Genomic DNA, 13,718 nt, shown 5'->3' on the forward strand with positions numbered 1-13,718 from the left:
TGTTCCTCCACCCCGCCATCAGCAGCTGGAGGCTGGCTGCTGGAGGCTGGCTGCTGCTCCTCCACCCCGCCATCACCAGCTGGAGGCTGGCTGCAGCTCCTGCACCCCGCCATCAGCTGTTGCAGGCTGCCTGGAGCTCCTGCACCCCGCCATCAGCTGCTGGAGGCTTCTGCTCCTCCACCCCGCCATCAGCAGCTGGAGGCTGGCTGCTGGAGGCAGGCTGCTGCTCCTCCAGCCCGCCATCACCAGCTGGAGGCTGGCTGTAGCTCCTGCACCCCGCCATCAGCTGCTGGAGGCTGCCTGCAGCTCCTGCACCCCGCCATCAGCTGCTGGAGGCTGGCTGCTGCTCCTGCACCCCGCCATCAGCTGCTGGAGGCTGGCTGCTGCTCCTCCACCCCACCATGACCTGCTGGAGGCTGGCTGCACCTCCTCCACCCCGCCATCAGCTGCTGGAGGCTGCCTGCAGCTCCTGCACCCCGCCATCAGCTGCTGGAGGCTGCCTGCAGCTCCTGCACCCTGCCATCAGCTGCTGGAGGTTTCTGTTCCTCCACCCCGCCATCAGCAGCTGGAGGCTGGCTGCTGGAGGCTGGCTGCTGCTCCTTTACCCCGCCATCACCAGCTGGAGGCTGGCTGCAGCTCCTGCACCCCGCCATCAGCTGCTGGAGGCTGCCTGGAGCTCCTGCACCCCGCCATCAGCTGCTGGAGGCTGGCTGCTGCTCCTGCACCCCGCCATCAGCTGCTGGAGGCTGGCTGCTGCTCCTCCACCCCACCATGACCTGCTGGAGGCTGGCTGCAGCTCCTGCACCCCGCCATCAGCTGCTGGAGGCTGGCTGCAGCTCCTCCACCCCGCCATCAGCTGCTGGAGGCTGGCTTCTGCTCCTCCACCCCGCCACCAGCTGCTGGAGGCTGGCTGCTGCTCCTGCACCCCGCCATCAGCTGCTGGAGGCTTCTGTTCCTCCACCCCGCCATCAGCAGCTGGAGGCTGGCTGCTGGAGGCCGGCTGCTGCTCCTCCACCCCGCCATCACCAGCTGGAGGCTGGCTGCAGCTCCAGCACCCCGCCATCAGCTGCTGGAGGCTGGCTGCAGCTCCTGCACCCCGCCATCAGCTGCTGGAGGCTGCCTGCAGCTCCTGCACCCCGCCATCAGCTGCTGGAGGCTGGCTGCTGCTCCTCCACCCCACCATGACCTGCTGGAGGCTGGCTGCAGCTCCTCCACCCCGCCATCAGCTGCTGGAGGCTGCCTGCAGCTCCTGCACCCCGCCATCAGCTGCTGGAGGCTGCCTGCAGCTCCTGCACCCCGCCATCAGCTGCTGGATGCTGGCTGCAGCTCCTCCACCCCGCCATCAGCTGCTGGAGGCTGGCTTCTGCTCCTCCACCCCGCCACCAGCTGCTGGAGGCTGGCTGCTGCTCCTGCACCCCGCCATCAGCTGCTGGAGGCTTCTGTTCCTCCACCCCGCCATCAGCAGCTGGAGGCTGGCTGCTGCTCCTCCACCCCGCCATCACCAGCTGGAGGCTGGCTGCTGCTCCTCCAACCCGCCATCACCAGCTGGAGGCTGCCTGGAGCTCCTGCACCCCGCCATCAGCTGCTGGAGGCTTCTGTTCCTCCACCCCGCCATCAGCAGCTGGAGGCTGGCTGCTGCTCCTCCACCCCGCCATCACCAGCTGGAGGCTTGCTGCAGCTCCTGCAACCCACCATCAGCTGCTGGAGGCTGCCTGGAGCTCCTGCACCCCGCCATAAGCTGCTGGAGGCTTCTGTTCCTCCACCCCGCCATCAGCAGCTGGAGGCTGGCTGCTGGAGGCTGGCTGCAGCTCCTGCACCCCGCCATCAGCTGCTGGAGGCTGCCTGGAGCTCCTGCACCCCGCCATCAGCTGCTGGAGGCTTCTGTTCCTCCACCCCGCCATCAGCTGCTGGAGGCTGGCTTCTGCTCCTCCACCCCGCCACCAGCTGCTGGAGGCTGGCTGCTGCTCCTGCACCCCGCCATCAGCTGCTGGAGGCTTCTGTTCCTCCACCCCGCCATCAGCAGCTGGAGGCTGGCTGCTGCTCCTCCACCCCGCCATCACCAGCTGGAGGCTGGCTTCTGCTCCTCCACCCCGCCACCAGCTGCTGGAGGCTTGCTGCTGCTCCTCCACCCCGCCATCAGCTGCTGGAGGCTGGCTGCTGCTCCTCCACCCCGCCATCACCAGCTGGAGGCTGCCTGCAGCTCCTGCACCCCGCCATCAGATGCTGGAGGCTGCCTGCAGCTCCTGCACCCCGCCATCAGCTGCTGGAGGCTGCCTGCAGCTCTTGCTCCCCGCCATCAGCTGCTGGAGGCTGGCTGCAGCTCCTCCACCCCGCCATCAGCTGCTGGAGGCTGGCTTCTGCTCCTCCACCCCGCCATCAGCTGCTGGAGGCTTCTGTTCCTCCACCCCGCCATCAGCAGCTGGAGGCTGGCTGCTGGAGGCTGGCTGCTGCTCCTCCACCCCGCCATCACCAGCTGGAGGCTGGCTGCAGCTCCTGCACCCCGCCATCAGCTGCTGGAGGCTGCCTGGAGCTCCTGCACCCCGCCATCAGCTGCTGGAGGCTTCTGTTCCTCCACCCCGCCATCAGCAGCTGGAGGCTGGCTGCTGGAGGCTGGCTGCTCCTCCTCCACCCCGCCATCACCAGCTGGAGGCTGGCTGCAGCTCCTGCACCCCGCCATCAGCTGCTGGAGGCTGCCTGCAGCTCCTGCACCCCGCCATCAGCTGCTGGAGGCTGGCTAGTGCTCCTGCACCCCGCCATCAGCTGCTGGAGGCTGGCTGCTGCTCCTTCACCCCACCATGACCTGCTGGAGGCTGGCTGCAGCTCCTCCACCCCGCCATCAGCTGCTGGAGGCTGGCTGCTGCTCCTGCACCCCGCCATCAGCTGCTGGAGGCTTCTGTTCCTCCACCCCGCCATCAGCAGCTGGAGGCTGGCTGCTGGAGGCTGGCTGCTGCTCCTCCACCCCGCCATCACCAGCTGGAGGCTGGCTGCAGCTCCTGCACCCCGCCATCAGCTGCTGGAGGCTGCCTGGAGCTCCTGCACCCCGCCATCAGCTGCTGGAGGCTTCTGTTCCTCCACCCCGCCATCAGCAGCTGGAGGCTGGCTGCTGGAGGCTGGCTGCTCCTCCTCCACCCCGCCATCACCAGCTGGAGGCTGGCTGCAGCTCCTGCACCCCGCCATCAGCTGCTGGAGGCTGCCTGCAGCTCCTGCACCCCGCCATCAGCTGCTGGAGGCTGGCTAGTGCTCCTGCACCCCGCCATCAGCTGCTGGAGGCTGGCTGCTGCTCCTTCACCCCACCATGACCTGCTGGAGGCTGGCTGCAGCTCCTCCACCCCGCCATCAGCTGCTGGAGGCTGCCTGCAGCTCCTGCACCCCGCCATCAGCTGCTGGAGGCTGCCTGCAGCTCCTGCACCCCGCCATCAGCTGCTGGAGGCTGGCTGCAGCTCCTCCACCCCGCCATCAGCTGCTGGAGGCTGGCTTCTGCTCCTCCACCCCGCCACCAGCTGCTGGAGGCTGGCTGCTGCTCCTGCACCCCGCCATCAGCTGCTGGAGGCTTCTGTTCCTCCACCCCGCCATCAGCAGCTGGAGGCTGGCTGCTGGAGGCTGGCTGCTGCTCCTCCATCCCGCCATCACCAGCTGGAGGCTGGCTGCAAATCCTGCACCCCGACATCAGCTGCTGGAGGCTGGCTGCAGCTCCTGCACCCCGCCATCAGCTGCTGGAGGCTTCTGTTCCTCCACCCCGCCATCACAGCTGGAGGCTGGCTGCTGCTCCTCCACCCCGCCATCACCAGCTGGAGGCTGGCTGCAGCTCCTGCACCCTGCCATCAGCTGCTGGAGGCTGCCTGCAGCTCCTGCACCCCGCCATCAGCTGCTGGAGGCTGGCTGCTGCTCCTGCACCCCGCCATCAGCTGCTGGAGGCTGGCTGCTTCTCCTCCACCCCACCATGACCTGCTGGAGGCTGGCTGCACCTCCTCCACCCCGCCATCAGCTGCTGGAGGCTGCCTGAAGCTCCTGCACCCCGCCATCAGCTGCTGGAGGCTGTCTGCAGCTCCTGCACCCCGCCATCAGCTGCTGGAGGCTGGCTGCAGCTCCTCCACCCCGCCATCAGCTGCTGGAGGCTGGCTTCTGCTCCTCCACCCCGCCACCAGCTGCTGGAGGCTGGCTGCTGCTCCTGCACCCCGCCATCAGCTGCTGGAGGCTTCTGTTCCTCCACCCCGCCATCAGCAAGTGGAGGCTGGCTGCTGGAGGCTGGCTGCTGCTCCTCCACCCCGCCATCACCAGCTGGAGGCTGGCTGCAGCTCCTGAACCCCGCCATCAGCTTCTGGAGGCTTCTGTTCCTCCACCCCGCCATCAGCAGCTGGAGGCTGGCTGCTGCTCCTCCACCCCGCCATTACCAGCTGGAGGCTGGCTGCAGCTCCTGCACCCCGCCATCAGCTGCTGGAGGCTGCCTGCTGCTCCTGCACCCCGCCATCAGCTGCTGGAGGCTGGCTGCTGCTCCTCCGCCCCACCATGACCTGCTGGAGGCTGGCTGCAGCTCCTCCACCCCACCATCAGCTGCTGGAGGCTGCCTGCAGCTCCTGCACCCCGCCATCAGCTGCTGGAGGCTGCCTGCAGCTCCTGCACCCCGCCATCAGCTGCTGGAGGCTGGCTGCAGCTCCTCCACCCCGCCATCAGCTGCTGGAGGCTGGCTTCTGCTCCTCCACCCCGCCACCAGCTGCTGGAGGCTGGCTGCTGCTCCTGCACCCCGCCATCAGCTGCTGGAGGCTTCTGTTCCTCCACCCCGCCATCAGCAGCTGGAGGCTGGCTTCTGGAGGCTGGCTGCTGCTCCTCCACCCCGCCATCACCAGCTGGAGGCTGGCTGCAGCTCCTGCACCCCGCCATCAGCTGCTGGAGGCTGGCTGCAGCTCCTCCACCCCGCCATCAGCTGCTGGAGGCTGGTTTCTGCTCCTCCACCCCGCCACCAGCTGCTGGAGGCTGGCTGCTGCTCCTGCACCCCACCATCAGCTGCTGGAGGCTTCTGTTCCTCCACCCCGCCATCAGCAGCTGGAGGCGTGCTGCTGGAGGCTGGCTGCTGCTCCTCCACCCCGCCATCACCAGCTGGAGGCTGGCTGCAGCTCCTGCACCCCGCCATCAGCTGCTGGAGGCTGCCTGCTGCTCCTGCACCCCGCCATCAGCTGCTGGAGGCTGGCTGCTCCTGCATCCCGCCATCAGCTGCTGGAGGCTGGCTGCTGCTCCTCCACCCCACCATGACCTGCTGGAGGCTGGCTGCAGCTCCTCCACCCCGCCATCAGCTGCTGGAGGCTGCCTGCAGCTCCTGCACCCCGCCATCAGCTGCTGGAGGCTGCCTGCAGCTCCTGCACCCCGCCATCAGCTGCTGGAGGCTGGCTGCAGCTCCTCCACCCCGCCATCAGCTGCTGGAGGCTGGCTTCTGCTCCTCCACCCCGCCACCAGCTGCTGGAGGCTGGCTGCTGCTCCTGCACCCCGCCATCAGCTGCTGGAGGCTTCTGTTCCTCCACCCCGCCATCAGCAGCTGGAGGCTGGCTGCTAGAGGCTGGCTGCTGCTCCTCCACCCCGCCATCACCAGCTGGAGGCTGGCTGCAGCTCCTGCACCCCGCCATCAGCTGCTGGAGGCTTCTGTTCCTCCACCCCGCCATCAGCAGCTGGAGGCTGGCTGCTAGAGGCTGGCTGCTGCTCCTCCACCCCGCCATCACCAGCTGGAGGCTGGCTGCAGCTCCTGCACCCCGCCATCAGCTGCTGGAGGCTGCCTGGAGCTCCTGCACCCCGCCATCAGCTGCTGGAGGCTTCTGTTCCTCCACCCCGCCATCAGCAGCTGGAGGCTGGCTGCTGGACCCTGGCTGCTGCTCCTCCACCCCGCCATCACCAGCTGGAGGCTGGCTGCAGCTCCTGCACCCCGCCATCAGCTGCTGGAGGCTGCCTGCAACTCCTGCAACCCGCCATCAGCTGCTGGAGGCTGGCTGCTGCTCCTGCACCCCGCCATCAGCTGCTGGAGGCTGGCTGCTGCTCCTCCACCCCACCATGACCTGCTGGAGGCTGGCTGCAGCTCCTCCACCCCGCCATCAGCTGCTGGAGGCTGGCTGCAGCTCCTCCACCCCGCCATCAGCTGCTGGAGGCTGGCTTCTGCTCCTCCACCCCGCCACCAGCTGCTGGAGGCTGGCTGCTGCTCCTCCACCCCGCCATCAGCTGCTGGAGGCTTCTCTTCCTCCACCCCGCCATCAGCAGCTGGAGGCTGGCTGCTAGAGGCTGGCTGCTGCTCCTCCACCCCGCCATCACCAGCTGGAGGCTGGCTGCAGCTCCTGCACCCCGCCATCAGCTGCTGGAGGCTTCTGTTCCTCCACCCCGCCATCAGCAGCTGGAGGCTGGCTGCTGGACCCTGGCTGCTGCTCCTCCACCCCGCCATCACCAGCTGGAGGCTGGCTGCAGCTCCTGCACCCCGCCATCAGCTGCTGGAGGCTGCCTGCAACTCCTGCAACCCGCCATCAGCTGCTGGAGGCTGGCTGCTGCTCCTGCACCCCGCCATCAGCTGCTGGAGGCTGGCTGCTGCTCCTCCACCCCACCATGACCTGCTGGAGGCTGGCTGCAGCTCCTCCACCCCGCCATCAGCTGCTGGAGGCTGCCTGCAGCTCCTGCACCCCGCCATGAGCTGCTGGATGCTGCCTGCAGCTCCTGCACCCCGCCATCAGCTGCTGGAGGCTGGCTGCAGCTCCTCCACCCCGCCATCAGCTGCTGGAGGCTGGCTTCTGCTCCTCCACCCCGCCACCAGCTGCTGGAGGCTGGCTGCAGCTCCTGCACCCCGCCATCAGCTGCTGGAGGCTTCTGTTCCTCCACCCCGCCATCAGCAGCTGGAGGCTGGCTGCTGGAGGCTGGCTGCTGCTCCTCCACCCCGCCATCACCAGCTGGAGGCTGGCTGCAGCTCCTGCACCCCGCCATCAGCTGCTGCAGGCTGCCTGGAGCTCCTGCACCCCGCCATCAGCTGCTGGAGGCTTCTGCTCCTCCACCCCGCCATCAGCAGCTGGAGGCTGGCTGCTGGAGGCAGGCTGCTGCTCCTCCACCCCGCCATCACCAGCTGGAGGCTGGCTGCAGCTCCTGCACCCCGCCATCAGCTGCTGGATGCTGGCTGCTTCTCCTCCACCCCACCATGACCTGCTGGACGCTGGCTGCACCTCCTCCTCCCCGCCATTAGCTGCTGGAGGCTGCCTGAAGCTCCTGCACCCCGCCATCAGCTGCTGGAGGCTGCCTGCAGCTCCTGCACCCCGCCATCAGCTGCTGGAGGCTGGCTGCAGCTCCTCCACCCTGCCATCAGCTTCTGGAGGCTGGCTTCTGCTCCTCCACCCCGCCACCAGCTGCTGGAGGCTGGCTGCTGCTCCTGCACCCCGTCATCAGCTGCTGGAGGCTTCTGTTCCTCCACCCCGCCATCAGCAGCTGGAGGCTGGCTGCTGGAGGCTGGCTGCTGCTCCTCCACCCCGCCATCACCAGCTGGAGGCTGTCTGCAGCTCCTGAACCCCGCCATCAGCTGCTGGAGGCTTCTGTTCCTCCACCCCGCCATCAGCAGCTGGAGGCTGGCTGCTGCTCCTCCACCCCGCCATCACCAGCTGGAGGCTGGCTGCAGCTCCTGCACCCCGCCATCAGCTGCTGGAGGCTGCCTGCTGCTCCTGCCCCCCGCCATCAGCTGCTGGAGGCTGGCTGCTGCTCCTCCGCCCCACCATGACCTGCTGGAGGCTGGCTTCAGCTCCTCCACCCCGCCATCAGCTGCTGGAGGCTGCCTGCAGCTCCTGCACCCCGCCATCAGCTGCTGGAGGCTGGCTGCAGCTCCTCCATCCCGCCATCAGCTGCTGGAGGCTGGCTTCTGCTCTTCCACCCCGCCACCAGCTGCTGGAGGCTGGCTTCTGCTCCTCCACCCTGCCATCAGCTGCTGGAGGCTTCTGTTCCTCCACCCCGCCATCAGCAGCTGGAGGCTGGCTGCAGCTCCTGCACCCCGCCATCAGCTGCTGGAGGCTGGCTGCAGCTCCTCCACCCCGCCATCAGCTGCTGGAGGCTGGCTGCAGCTCCTCCACCCCGCCACCAGCTGCTGGAGGCTGGCTGCTGCTCCTGCACCCCGCCATCAGCTGCTGGAGGCTGGCTGCTGCTCCTCCACCCCGCCATCACCAGCTGGAGGCTGGCTGCAGCTCCTGCACCCCGCCATCAGCTGCTGGAGGCTGCCTGCAGCTCCTGCACCCCGCCATCAGCTGCTGGAGGCTGGCTGCTGCTCCTGCACCCCGCCATCAGCTGCTGGAGGCTGGCTGCTGCTCCTCCACCCCAACATGACCTGCTGGAGGCTGGCTGCAGCTCCTCCACCCCGCCATCAGCTGCTGGAGGCTGCCTGCAGCTCCTGCACCCCGCCATCAGCTGCTGGAGGCTGCCTGCAGCTCCTGCACCCCGCCATCAGCTGCTGGAGGCTGGCTGCAGCTCCTCCACCCCGCCATCAGCTGCTGGAGGCTGGCTTCTGCTCCTCCACCCCGCCACCAGCTGCTGGAGGCTGGCTGCTGCTCCTGCACCCCGCCATCAGCTGCTGGAGGCTTCTGTTCCTCCACCCCGCCATCAGCAGCTGGAGGCTGGCTGCTAGAGGCTGGCTGCTGCTCCTCCACCCCGCCGTCACCAGCTGGAGACTGGCTGCAGCTCCTGCACCCCGCCATCAGCTGCTGGAGGCTGCCTGGAGCTCCTGCACCCCGCCATCAGCTGCTGGAGGCTTCTGTTCCTCCACCCCGCCATCAGCAGCTGGAGGCTGGCTGCTGGACCCTGGCTGCTGCTCCTCCACCCCGCCATCACCAGCTGGAGGCTGGCTGCAGCTCCTGCACCCCGCCATCAGCTGCTGGAGGCTGCCTGCAACTCCTGCACCCCGCCATCAGCTGCTGGAGGCTGGCTGCTGCTCCTCCACCCCACCATGACCTGCTGGAGGCTGGCTGCAGCTCCTCCACCCCGCCATCAGCTGCTGGAGGCTGCCTGCAGCTCCTGCACCCCGCCATGAGCTGCTGGATGCTGCCTGCAGCTCCTGCACCCCGCCATCAGCGCCTGGAGGCTGGCTGCAGCTCCTCCACCCCGCCATCAGCTGCTGGAGGCTGGCTGCTGCTCCTGCACCCCGCCATCAGCTGCTGGAGGCTTCTGTTCCTCCACCCCGCCATCAGTAGCTGGAGGCTGGCTGCTGGAGGCTGGCTGCTGCTCCTCCACCCCGCCATCACCAGCTGGAGGCTGGCTGCAGCTCCTGCACCCCGCCACCAGCTGCTGGAGGCTGGCTGCTGCTCCTCCACCCCGCCATCACCAGCTGGAGGCTGGCTGCAGCTCCTGCACCCCGCCATCAGCTTCTGCAGGCTGCCTGGAGCTCCTGCACCCCGCCATCAGCTGCTGGAGGCTTCTGCTCCTCCACCCCGCCATCAGCAGCTGGAGGCTGGCTGCTGGAGGCAGGCTGCTGCTCCTCCACCCCGCCATCACCAGCTGGAGGCTGGCTGCAGCTCCTGCACCCCGCCATCAGCTGCTGGAGGCTGCCTGCAGCTCCTGCACCCCGCCATCAGCTGCTGGAGGCTGGCTGCTGCTCCTGCATCCCGCCATCAGCTGCTGGAGGCTGGCTGCTGCTCCTCCACCCCACCATGACCTGCTGGAGGCTGGCTGCACCTCCTCCACCCCGCCATCAGCTGCTGGAGGCTGCCTGCAGCTCCTGCACCCCGCCATCAGCTGCTGGAGGCTTCTGTTCCTCCACCCCGCCATCAGCAGCTGGAGGCTGGCTGCTGGAGGCTGGCTGCTGCTCCTTTACCCCGCCATCACCAGCTGGAGGCTGGCTGCAGCTCCTGCACCCCGCCATCAGCTGCTGGAGGCTGCCTGGAGCTCCTGCACCCCGCCATCAGCTGCTGGAGGCTGGCTGCTGCTCCTGCACCCCGCCATCAGCTGCTGGAGGCTGGCTGCAGCTCCTCCACCCCGCCATCAGCTGCTGGAGGCTGGCTTCTGCTCCTCCACCCCGCCACCAGCTGCTGGAGGCTGGCTGCTGCTCCTGCACCCCGCCATCAGCTGCTGGAGGCTTCTGTTCCTCCACCCCGCCATCAGCTGCTGGAGGCTGCCTGCTGCTCCTGCCCCCCGCCATCAGCTGCTGGAGGCTGGCTGCTGCTCCTCCGCCCCACCATGACCTGCTGGAGGCTGGCTGCAGCTCCTCCACCCCGCCATCAGCTGCTGGAGGCTGGCTGCAGCTCCTCCATCCCGCCATCAGCTGCTGGAGGCTGGCTTCTGCTCCTCCACCCCGCCACCAGCTGCTGGAGGCTGGCTGCTGCTCCTGCACCCCGCCATCAGCTGCTGGAGGCTTCTGTTCCTCCACCCCGCCATGAGCAGCTGGAGGCTGGCTGCAGCTCCTGCACCCCGCCATCAGCTGCTGGAGGCTGGCTGCAGCTCCTCCACCCCGCCATCAGCTGCTGGAGGCTGGCTGCAGCTCCTCCGCCCCGCCACCAGCTGCTGGAGGCTGGCTGCTGCTCCTGCACCCCGCCATCAGCTGCTGGAGGCTTCTGTTCCTCCACCCCGCCATCAGCAGCTGGAGGCTGGCTGCTGGAGGCTGGCTGCTGCTCCTCCACCCCGCCATCACCAGCTGGAGGCTGGCTGCAGCTCCTGCACCCCGCCATCAGCTGCTGGAGGCTGCCTGCAGCTCCTGCACCCCGCCATCAGCTGCTGGAGGCTGGCTGCTGCTCCTGCACCCCGCCATCAGCTGCTGGAGGCTGGCTGCTGCTCCTCCACCCCAACATGACCTGCTGGAGGCTGGCTGCAGCTCCTCCACCCCGCCATCAGCTGCTGGAGGCTGCCTGCAGCTCCTGCACCCCGCCATCAGCTGCTGGAGGCTGCCTGCAGCTCCTGCACCCCGCCATCAGCTGCTGGAGGCTGGCTGCAGCTCCTCCACCCCGCCATCAGCTGCTGGAGGCTGGCTTCTGCTCCTCCACCCCGCCACCAGCTGCTGGAGGCTGGCTGCTGCTCCTGCACCCCGCCAACAGCTGCTGGAGGCTTCTGTTCCTCCACCCCGCCATCAGCAGCTGGAGGCTGGCTGCTAGAGGCTGGCTGCTGCTCCTCCACCCCGCCGTCACCAGCTGGAGGCTGGCTGCAGCTCCTGCACCCCGCCATCAGCTGCTGGAGGCTGCCTGCAGCTCCTGCACCCCGCCATCAGCTGCTGGAGGCTGGCTGCAGCTCCTCCACCCCGCCATCAGCTGCTGGAGGCTGGCTTCTGCTCCTCCACCCCGCCACCAGCTGCTGGAGGCTGGCTGCTGCTCCTGCACCCCGCCAACAGCTGCTGGAGGCTTCTGTTCCTCCACCCCGCCATCAGCAGCTGGAGGCTGGCTGCTAGAGGCTGGCTGCTGCTCCTCCACCCCGCCGTCACCAGCTGGAGGCTGGCTGCAGCTCCTGCACCCCGCCATCAGCTGCTGGAGGCTGCCTGGAGCTCCTGCACCCCGCCATCAGCTGCTGGAGGCTTCTGTTCCTCCACCCCGCCATCAGCAGCTGGAGGCTGGCTGCTGGACCCTGGCTGCTGCTCCTCCACCCCGCCATCACCAGCTGGAGGCTGGCTGCAGCTCCTGCACCCCGCCATCAGCTGCTGGAGGCTGCCTGCAACTCCTGCACCCCGCCATCAGCTGCTGGAGGCTGGCTGCTGCTCCTCCACCCCACCATGACCTGCTGGAGGCTGGCTGCAGCTCCTCCACCCCGCCATCAGCTGCTGGAGGCTGCCTGCAGCTCCTGCACCCCGCCATGAGCTGCTGGATGCTGCCTGCAGCTCCTGCACCCCGCCATCAGCTGCTGGAGGCTGGCTGCAGCTCCTCCACCCCGCCATCAGCTGCTGGAGGCTGGCTGCTGCTCCTGCACCCCGCCATCAGTAGCTGGAGGCTGGCTGCTGGAGGCTGGCTGCTGCTCCTCCACCCCGCCATCACCAGCTGGAGGCTGGCTGCAGCTCCTGCACCCCGCCATCAGCTGCTGGAGGCTGGCTGCTGCTCCTCCACCCCGCCATCACCAGCTGGAGGCTGGCTGCAGCTCCTGCACCCCGCCATCAGCTGCTGCAGGCTGCCTGGATCTCCTGCACCCCGCCATCAGCTGCTGGAGGCTTCTGCTCCTCCACCCCGCCATCAGCAGCTGGAGGCTGGCTGCTGGAGGCAGGCTGCTGCTCCTCCACCCCGCCATCACCAGCTGGAGGCTGGCTGCAGCTCCTGCACCCCGCCATCAGCTGCTGGAGGCTGCCTGCAGCTCCTGCACCCCGCCATCAGCTGCTGGAGGCTGGCTGCTGCTCCTGCATCCCGCCATCAGCTGCTGGAGGCTGGCTGCTGCTCCTCCACCCCACCATGACCTGCTGGAGGCTGGCTGCACCTCCTCCACCCCGCCATCAGCTGCTGGAGGCTGCCTGCAGCTCCTGCACCCCGCCATCAGCTGCTGGAGGCTTCTGTTCCTCCACCCCGCCATCAGCAGCTGGAGGCTGGCTGCTGGAGGCTGGCTGCTGCTCCTTTACCCCGCCATCACCAGCTGGAGGCTGGCTGCAGCTCCTGCACCCCGCCATCAGCTGCTGGAGGCTGCCTGGAGCTCCTGCACCCCGCCATCAGCTGCTGGAGGCTGCCTGGAGCTCCTGCACCCCGCCATCAGCTGCTGGAGGCTGGCTGCTGCTCCTGCACCCCGCCATCAGCTGCTGGAGGCTGGCTGCAGCTCCTGCAACCCGCCATCAGCTGCTGGAGGCTGGCTGCAGCTCCTCCACCCCGCCATCAGCTGCTGGAGGCTGGCTTCTGCTCCTCCACCCCGCCACCAGCTGCTGGAGGCTGGCTGCTGCTCCTGCACCCCGCCATCAGCTGCTGGAGGCTGCCTGGAGCTCCTGCACCCCGCCATCAGCAGCTGGAGGCTGGCTGCTGGAGGCCGGCTGCTTCTCCTCCACCCCGCCATCACCAGCTGGAGGCTGGCTGCAGCTCCAGCACCCCGCCATCAGCTGCTGGAGGCTGCCTGCAGCTCCTGCACCCCGCCATCAGCTGCTGGAGGCTGGCTGCTGCTCCTCCACCCCACCATGACCTGCTGGAGGCTGGCTGCAGCTCCTCCACCCCGCCATCATCTGCTGGAGGCTGCCTGCAGCTCCTGCACCCCGCCATCAGCTGCTGGAGGCTGCCTGGAGCTCCTGCACCCCGCCATCAGCTGCTGGAGGCTTCTGTTCCTCCACCCCGCCATCAGCAGCTGCAGGCTGGCTGCTGGACCCTGGCTGCTGCTCCTCCACCCCGCCATCTCCAGCTGGAGGCTGCCTGCAGCTCCTGCACCCCGCCATCAGCTGCTGGAGGCTGGCTGCAGCTCCTCCACCCCGCCATCAGCTGCTGGAGGCTGGCTTCTGCTCCTCCACCCCGCCACCAGCTGCTGGAGGCTGGCTGCTGCTCCTCCACCCCGCCATCAGCTGCTGGAGGCTTCTGTTCCTCCACCCCGCCATCAGCAGCTGGAGGCTGGCTGCTAGAGGCTGGCTGCTGCTCCTCCACCCCGCCATCACCAGCTGGAGGCTGCCTGGAGCTCCTGCACCCCGCCATCAGCTGCTGGAGGCTGCTGCTCCTCCACCCCGCCATCACCAGCTGGAGGCTGGCTGCAGCTCCTGCACCCCGCCATCAGCTGCTGGAGGCTGCCTGCAACTCCTGCACCCCGCCATCAGCTGCTGGAGGCTGGCTGCTGCTCCTCCACCCCACCATGACCTGCTGGAGGCT

Source organism: Nothobranchius furzeri, unplaced genomic scaffold (assembly GCF_043380555.1).
Source record: "Nothobranchius furzeri strain GRZ-AD unplaced genomic scaffold, NfurGRZ-RIMD1 Scf022, whole genome shotgun sequence".
In the NCBI taxonomy this organism is placed as follows: domain Eukaryota; kingdom Metazoa; phylum Chordata; class Actinopteri; order Cyprinodontiformes; family Nothobranchiidae; genus Nothobranchius; species Nothobranchius furzeri.